A 9,096-nucleotide genomic window follows, 5' to 3' on the forward strand; every position below is an offset into this window, starting at 1 on the left:
TCCACATGATTATATCTTTAAACAGGGAAAAAGCTTTTGAAAAAATCCAGCACCCCTTCTTGATTAAAAAAACCTCGAACATCTAGGCAAAGCTGAAGCATATCTCAAAATAGTAAGAGCCATCTATGAGAAACCCACAGCCAGTATATTGCTAAACAGACAGAAATTGGAATCATTTCCCCTGAAAACTGAAACAAGACAAGGATGTCTACTCTCACCCTTCCTTTTAAACATAGTTTTAAAAGTCCTCACTAGAGCAATCAGAGAAGAAACGGCAATCAGAGGTATCCAAAAAGGAAAAAGGAAGTCAAGTTATCCCTCTGTGCAGATGACATGATGCCATACTTCGAAAACCAAGGAGAATCTGTTCAAAAACCTCCTTGCACCGATAAAGGACTTTGACAAAGTCTCACAGTGTAAAATCAATGTGCAAAAGACAGTCACATTTCCAACAATAAACAAACAGAAACCCAAATAATAAGCATAATCCATTCCCAACAGCCAGAAAAAGAATCAAATACTTTGGCATCTTTCTAACCAGAGATGTGAAAGACCTTTACAACTAGAACTACAAAGCACTGCTCAAATAAATCCAAAAAGACACAACAAAATATTCCATGCTCATGAATTGGAAGAATCAACCTCGTTAAGATGTCCATCCTACCCAAGGCAATTTACAGATTTAATGCAATACCCATTAAATTACCAGCAGCATTCTTCTCAGACATGAAAATGACAATACAGGAATTCATATGGAAACATAAACAACCACGAATAACTAAAAAATCCTCAAAAAAAAAAACAAAAAAAACAGGAGGTATCACACTCCCAGACTTTAAACTTTATTACAAAGCTACAATTATCAAAACAGTCTGGTATTGGTACAAGAATAGGCATATAGACAAATGGAACAGAGATTCCAGAAGCAAAACCTCAATTTCTCAACCAACTCAACTTCGACAAAGCCTCCACCACCAATGACTGGAGATAGGAGGACCTATTCAGTAAATGGTGCTGGGAAAATTGACTGACAACATGCAGAAGATTAAAACAAGACCCCTAACTAATCCCATAAAAAATCAATTCTAAATGGATCAAATACCTAAATGTAAAACCTCAAACTATAAGAACCTTAAAAAGTGCAGGAGACACCCTTATGGAAATTGGAACTGGCAACCAATTCCTGGTCAAAACCCCAAGTACCCATGCCATAAGACATAAGATAGACAAGTGGGACCTCATCAAATTGACAAGCCTCTGCAAAACAAAGAAACCATCAAGAGAGCAGGGAGACAGCACACAGACTGGGAAAAAATATTTGCCAACTATATGGCTGACAAAGGCCTATCACCTAGGATCTACAAGGAACTCAAATGTGCTAAAAAGAAAAAAAACAAACAGCACCATTACAAAGTGGACAAAAGATATGAATAGACCCTTCTCAAAAGAAGATATACAAGCAGCCAACAGATAGATGAAAAAATGCTCATCCTCACTAGCATCAAAGAAACAAAATCACACTGAGAAACCACCTAACTCCAGTCAGGACAGCCATCATAAAAGACAAAAAACCACAGAAGCTAGAGAGGATGTGACAAAAAGGGCACACATCTACACTGTTGGTGGAAGTGCAAACTAGTACAGCCTCTATGGAAAACAGTGTGGCAATTCCTAAAAGATTTAAAAATCTACCTTCCATATGACCCCACAATCCCCCTACTGGGAATATACCTGGAAGAACTCAAATCACTGTATAAAAAAGATACCTGCACATGTATGTTTATTGCAGCATTGTTCACAATAGCAAGAACATGAAACCAACCATGCTGCCCATCAGAGGACTGGATTAAAAAGATCTGGTACATATACACAATGGAACATTACACAGTCAAAAAGAACAAAATCATGAACAGCACCCTGGATGGACTTACAGTCTGTAATACTGAGTGGTCTTTCACAGAAACAAAGAACTGAGTATCACACGTTCTCACTCATAAGCGGAACTTGAACAATTATCGTAATACTATAAGAAAAGGATTGGCAGTAGTGGGAAACTGCCAGGAGAGGGAGGGACACACCTCCTCAACAAGGATACCTGCATAGTCAACATTTGTATACCTAACACTGAATTGTACCCCAAATCTTTAAATAAAAAATTAAAAGTTAAATAAAACAGATAAAATAATACTGAAAAAGATTGAAATATTGTGAGAGTTACCAAAATGTGACACAGAGACACAAAGTGAGCACATGCTTTTGAAAAAATGGTGTCATTAGGAGTGCTCAATGCAGGGTTGCCACAAACCTTCAGACTGTAAACAAATAAAAATTATATAGGGCTTTCAACTTCATTGAGTAGATATCTATTGGCCTAAAATCAGTTATAGTAAAATAAGAGTGGAAAGGTTATGAAAATCTTAAAGAGGTCATATTTCTCCCCTCTTAGGTAACTCTGCATATCACTGAGCATAACCATGGTTTGGGATAATTAGAGGAAAAGTTGGGGAGGAACTCAGTGGAAACAGAGCTGTGGATCAGCCTTTGCTTCCTTCTTCCAGGTCAGGACCTTCGGAACAATGCTTACTTGACAAGGTATACCAGGCTCTAGCAGCACCAACTAGATGAAAGAAAAGAGGGGAAAGCTTTACAAAGCAAGGAGGAGATACCATTCTCAGAGAAATAATTTCATCATTTTTAAAAAGAGCTACATAATGCTTCAGAGTCACTTAAATTTTTGAAGTACATTATACACAAACATTAGGAACTGAGCAGAAGGGTAATTTTGACACTAATGAAAAGCCTTTGCACTATTCAATCAGTTGAAACAAACTTATGCACTCATTATATAAGGCTAAAATACTGCAGTAATCTGTTTTATTTATTTTGAGACGTACTTGTAAACCATGGTCTAAGTAAGCAGTAAACACGAGTATTCTGGTAACGGAACAGGACAGAGTTATAAGCCCTGTTTCCATGTAAGGGCAGCTATGCATAGAGATAACAAAGAAAGGATTCTAGAATTTCTGCTAAGAGGAAGATAAGAACGAAAATGATGGACATTATAATGCATTATCAATGAGCAAGATTCAGCAAAAATGAATCAAAATGAGTTTCCCTGTTGAGCCCCAAAATGTTTTTAATGCAATCAACAGAAAAATGATCTATTTCCGAGTACTAGACAAGTTACCACAAATATTCTATAATCACATATAATGGATGAATTTGCTGGATTATACCTTAATGAATTGTTAAGGACTTTCCCTACTGCTATTATAGTTTTTCTACTGTGTGGTCTTTACCAATAATGGCTTGCTGTCTCTATGCTGGCTAAGAAAACAAAAAGTGTGCTTAATGTTAAATAAATGAATACAGGAGTATCGATATTGATATGTTGCAAATAATACCATTGCAAATAAATCTTTTTTAAATATAAATGAGGTAGAGAAGATGGAGACCTTTGAGTTTTAGCAGTATCAGAACATCTCCATCTTTATTATATTATTTACAAAATACACTCAGAGGACATCCTCTACTCCATTCAGTAAGGTTGGGAGCTGCAGCTGCTCAGAACAGGACCTCATAGAACATCACTTTTGAAGCACCCGTGACATGGAAACTTGTGGATTGTATAATACCATTTTTTGGCTATATCCTTCCTCCAGAGCTGGGTTTTCTTGGAAGCCAACAAAGCCTATGCCTCAGGACCCCTTACAGAAGCCTTTTTCGAAACATGGTATTATGTTTTGGTAAAATTTGAAAAAAATACTTTAACTGCAAACGATTCTGGAGCACTCTTTTTGCTGACTTCTCCTCCTGCACAATCCTCCTACCAGGTAGCACTGAAGTGAATCTGGCTCAAAGGGATTACAATTAGATTTATTTGGGTCTAGTAGGATATATAAATGTGGTTTGTAGTCTTGTCTGTATATGTTAAGTAATTGCTAACTCTCCAAGAATATCCCTACTCCCTGTTCTAAATCGCTGGGATGAAATCTTGATACAAATGTGTCCCATGGTGCCCAACACCTGAAGTATTTGGGTAGTATAGGAAAATGGAGCCAGAAGTTAGTCTAGAGAACATTTCTGGACTCAGATAGAAAGGAAATATAAATGAATTATGTTAGAGGAGTGCCTGAATTATCTTTCTATTAACTCTTAGGCAAGGGTCCTCAAACTTTTAAAACAGGGAGTCAGTTCACTGTCCCTCAGACCGTTGGAGGGGTGGACTATAGTTTTTTTAAAAAAAGGAATTTGTTCATAGTTTTTTTTTTAAACTATAGTCCGCCCCCCAACGATCTGAGGGACAGTGAACTGAACCCCTGTTTTAAAAGTTTGAGGACCTCTGAGAGGTTACAAAAAACATCTTTGACATGTGAAGAGGTGATCGAAGATTTTGCAGCCCCTAAATTGTAGAAACTAAACATTTTAGGATGCATTGGCTAATTTTTAATTGGTAAAAACACTTTTTTCCAAGATTTTGTGACTTTTGTGGTATTGGGCTTTCAAATGGGTAGTCAGTGATTTCTTATTCTATTATAAATAAATATTCACTTTGTATCTAATTTAATATTTACAATTTTGTGATGTTAATTTTACGTATTTTAAGGGATGCGCAGATAGCTGCTAAAACCAGTATTCTGCATGTGTCTGTGAGTGTATTTCCAGAAGAGGTTAGCATTTGAATCAGCAGACTGAGTGAGGAAGATTCACCCTCACTCATCACTCAATACACTGGGGACCCTAACAGAACAAAAAGTCAGAGGAAGGGCAAGCTTGCTTTCTTTGAACTGAGACATCCATTTGCTCTTGCCCTAAGACATCAGTGCTCTGGTTTCCAGGCTTTCAGACTCAGACTGAATTACACCATTGACTTTGCTGGGCCTCTGGATTGCAGATGGTGGTACTTCTCTGTCTCCATGATCCATCTCTCTCTTCACTTCCCTTCTCTTCTCTTCTGTTCTCTTCAATTTCTCTCTTTCTCTTTCTCTTTCTCACCCTCTCTCTCTCTCTCTCTCTCTCTCTCTCTCTATATATATATATATATATATATATATAATATATATACTCTCTCTATATATATACACACACATATATTACATATTATGTATACATATATGTATGTTTCTGTTTCTTTTAGAGTGCCATGACTGATACAGATTTTATATTATTTTTCTTAAAGAAAGTTCCTCAAATTAAATAAACTTTGTCTTTTAAAAACCTGAATCTCCACCTATATTCTGTGTTCCAAAAATGATTTAAGGTATCTTCCCAAAACAATGGCTATTATGGTTTCATTCTTAACCCCTTCATCAATAAATGAAAGAAAATATAATATCAAGGAAAAAAGAAAAGAAGGTAAAAAGGGGAGAAAGGGACACTACCTATGGCAGGTGTCTCAGCATGAAGGAATCAATCATACTCTGGAGTCCAACAGACAAGCCTTGGGATAAAATCTTGCTGCCATCATTTGTGAGATATTCATCAAGTTATTTCACCTCCTGAAACCTCAGCTCTTTAATCTGTAAAAGGGGATAATACCACTAACTTTGCAAGGTTACTATAAGAGTTAAATGACAGCATATGTAAAGCCCTTTGTCAGATGCCTGGCACACAGGAGGCTTTTCATAACAATTTAAATTCTTCATTCTTGCAGTGCTCAGTGGCTCAGCCTGTAATCCTGCACCTTTGGGAGGCTGAGGTGAGTGAATTGCCTGAGCCCGCAGGTTCGAGACCCACCTGGGAAACTTGGCGAGAACTCATCTCTACAATAAATAAATAAAAAAAACTAGCCAGGCATGGTAGCACGCCTGTAGTTCCAGCTACTGGAAGGCTGAGGCGGAAGGATCACCGGAGCCCAACAAGTCGAAGCTGCAGTGGCTGGGAACATGCCACTGCCCTCCAGCCTGGGCGACAGAGACTCCAACTCAAAAATAAAAAATAAAAAATAAAAATAAATACATTCTTCAATGCATAATCTAAGCTGTATTTCCTGAAATAGGCATACTAATATACTGCCTTTAGACTGAGCAGGACAACAGTAGTTCTGACACTTGCCCACTCTGGTCACAGAAAATTCTGAGCAGCGCAGCCTGTATGGGAAGTCCATTTCTTTTCCTGCCAAGACATGGAACTATCTGTAAGGTGTGAAAATATGTCACCTTGCATCCCGAACAAAAGCTAGCAAACAAATAGTTGTAGATGAGCTGTCAGAGAAACGAGTAGAACAGCAAGTGCAGGAATCTGACTAAAAAACGGCACTGTCATTTGCAAAAAGGGCTTTTCCCTCCCACTGTCAGGCGACACTTTAATTAGCTCATGTCTTTGGAGAATACTACTAGTCACATATGGGTCAGAGCAGAAAACAGAGGCCCAGTACTTAAGGTGGGGCTTAGGGAGAAAGGATAAGCCAGCAGGAGGTCAGTGGTGGCTGAAGAATCCCTGAGGGTGGTTTATTTAAACAACTTCATCCTGCTGGGACCCCTGAAAAACTACAAACACATCTTTTCCTGGGGAAATTCCTGGGGCCCCTCCATGTTGTTGTCATGGCTCTCAGTCTCCAGGTAGACATTCAGCAACACACACATAGTCACTGCAGCTGATTGGTCGAGAGCTGATGAGTGGACCAAGGATCACACAGTTTCTAGTAGCACACATTAACCTCACTCTCCTTGACCCGAATGTTATCGTCATTGCTGTTGGTTTTCTCCCCTTTCCAGTTCAGACATAGCTGGAAATGGGTTGAGATGGAGGAGTAACCAGAGTTTGACAACGCAGCAACCTGGAGATTGTCTACGCCTCTTTCGATGAGTACCACGTAGTTGAGATTGATGTCCCCAGTCAGTCCTGCCTCCACAATGTCTTTGGTGAAATGCAGCTCCATGTAATCCTCATGGGCAATTGTCACCCATTTCACCAGGTGAGACACAACCTAGGCAGGGGAGAGGTACTGACAATCACTGGTAACTGGTACAATACCATTTTCCAAGAATGCAAACTGTTTGTGGAGGGCTGGGTGGGACTGCACCCTGGTCTTCAATAGTATCATGGTGGCCTCCATGTGGCTGGCACCAGAAAGTGGTCAGTAATCACTGTGTGCTGGGGCTGCTCTTTGGGGAAGTGGAGGTCACCCATCTTCTGTACCCACGAATAGAGGTGACCTAGGTCAAGCACATCGTCTCTCAAAGTCAGGATGCCGACTTTATCAAACTGATATTGATTGGCTGGATTTGGAGTTTGCTTTCCATGATCCCCAGGATACAAACAGTTCAGAACTGAGTCAGGAGACAGCAAGTCACTGCACTGATGGGAGTGATCAACTCTGTGACAGTTGACACTTTGGCTTCTACTGTCATGATATTGAGGTTCATGAGGTAGTAGGAAGTCAGGTGAAGCACACTGTCATCTTTGCATTTCAGGTCGAGCATGATGGACAGCAGGTACTCCTTCTTTACCTCAGTTTCCTTGAGGATCTCCTTGTTGGACAGGCACTCTCAGTATTTCTCTGCCAGCCTTTTCCACTGCTCCAGTTCCCAGTCCAGACATACCAGAGTTTGCTGGTGAGGGTCTCCCATAGTGACTTCACCTTTGCTGAGCTGGTGGAGCCTTCTTATAAAACTCCTCTAAACTGACCAGATCAATTTCTTCTTGCTTTGACTTAATCTCCAGACATTTAGTGATCTCCTGCAGGTGCATCACCTCATAGAACAGATTCTGAAGCTACAGAGGATAAGCAACTACTTTCTGCTTAGCATCATTGAGTTGATCTCTCCCTTTCTTCAAACTGACATGGGCTAATTGGTTAAGCTTCTTTAGAGGCATGAAATGAACACAGCTCTGGATCCTTCATTCTTCTACTTCAATTGCCACATCCTTGCCACCCCTGCTTTTCAGGTCCTGAATCTTGACCATCAGCCTCTGTTGCTCTTGGCACATGTAGTTGTACAACTCATAGTCTCTGCCAGGGTCCCACAAATCCACCTCAGCCTCCTCATTGTAGTATTTACCTTCCAGCTCAGTATCAGATTGATCCCATTTTCCTTCAGTTTGGGCTCCATCACTTTGGATCACTTTGGGCTTCCATTTTTTGCTTGATTCTGATGACATAATTATACCTCAGAGGTTGCTGTTGGCATTAACAAAAAAGTTACTTCAACTGGGGAAGATGATGAAGATGACCTGATATGGGGTTTTTGATGGTGCATAGGTGATCTTAAATAATGTTGGATATCCTCCTAACTTCACTGCACTGCACTGCATTCGATTGTTACAAGGAGCAGGCAACCTAGATCCCACATATGCGCAGTTCACAATGGGGTTCATGCTTCTATGAGAATCTAATGACAGGAGGCAGGGCTCTGCTCGCCCTCTGCTCACCTCCTGCTATGTGACTGGATTCCTAACAGGCCATGGACCGGTAATAGTCCACGACCCAGGGTTTGGGGACCCCTGCAGAGGATAACCCTTGGTATTCTAATCCCAGCCCCACCAGGTAGCATCTGGAAGGGTTGTCTAACCCCCTTCTCTATGAATGGGGTGCCTGAGCCCAGAGGGGCAATGGGACTTGCCCGAAGACACATGGGAAGCCTTCTTATCAGGTTGGGCACTAATCCCCACATCCTAGTTCCCAACTTGGTGTCCTTCTATCTTGTAAGCAGCCCCCATAATTCTGGAAGCCTAGGCCAAGCGTTTGTGTCCTGCACTGTTTTTTGCCTGTTTCAGACATGCCACTCTGGTTTTCCCAAACAATCCTGGCTCTTCATGAGTGGGAGCTATACCAGTTCTGTTACCCAGATGGGGCCACCCCAAGGACGGGGCCAGGGTCTTCCTCTTCTCTGCTTCCCCCACTCACTCACCCAGAAAGTCAGCTTCACCTCAAGATCTCACCTTGACCTTCCAAGTTACCCAGCCTACCATTCCCATTCTACTTGCTGGGCTTTGAGACCACCCCAGAAATTCTTCTCCCAGAAGACCCCTTGGGCTGCCGTCTCTCTCCCAGGGAAGCAGACAGGAGTCTCCTCATCAGCTTTTCCCTACTCTGAGGTGCTTACCGCCTCACTCCCTCCCACAAGCCAACCAGCCAGCCAGGCAGGCAGCAGC

At 41.0% G+C, this 9,096-nt stretch overlaps 1 pseudogene; it reads right to left on the reverse strand.

Annotated features, from left to right (window-relative positions):
- Positions 1-6,417: 6,417 nt before the first annotated feature.
- LOC103251319 lies at positions 6,418-8,108 on the reverse strand (annotated as a pseudogene).
- Positions 8,109-9,096: the final 988 nt, after the last annotated feature.

The sequence above is a fragment of the Carlito syrichta genome, unplaced genomic scaffold (assembly GCF_000164805.1).
Source record: "Carlito syrichta isolate Samal-C Ts95f unplaced genomic scaffold, Tarsius_syrichta-2.0.1 Scaffold6363, whole genome shotgun sequence".
NCBI lineage: Eukaryota > Metazoa > Chordata > Mammalia > Primates > Tarsiidae > Carlito > Carlito syrichta.